Source organism: Sinocyclocheilus grahami, unplaced genomic scaffold, assembly GCF_001515645.1.
Source record: "Sinocyclocheilus grahami isolate Dianchi unplaced genomic scaffold, SAMN03320097.WGS_v1.1 scaffold61.1, whole genome shotgun sequence".
In the NCBI taxonomy this organism is placed as follows: domain Eukaryota; kingdom Metazoa; phylum Chordata; class Actinopteri; order Cypriniformes; family Cyprinidae; genus Sinocyclocheilus; species Sinocyclocheilus grahami.
This window is the reverse complement of record NW_015505240.1, coordinates 2892185-2892410: the sequence shown is the minus strand read 5'-3', so window position 1 is coordinate 2892410 and position 226 is coordinate 2892185.

Genomic DNA, 226 nt, shown 5'->3' with positions numbered 1-226 from the left:
TTTCATTAATTTAAATAAAGCAACAAATAATTGAAAAAGATGAAAACTCAAATGTATAAACCTCACTGAGAAAATTTGAAATGTTGGCAACTAACTGAAATAAATATGTTTAAGCTGAAATACTAAATTACTAAAACTAAAACTGAAATAAAAAAATTAAAAAGTTCAATAGAGAACTTAAAAACAAAAACGAATAAGAAGCAAATCAAATAAGTAAAAATAAAAT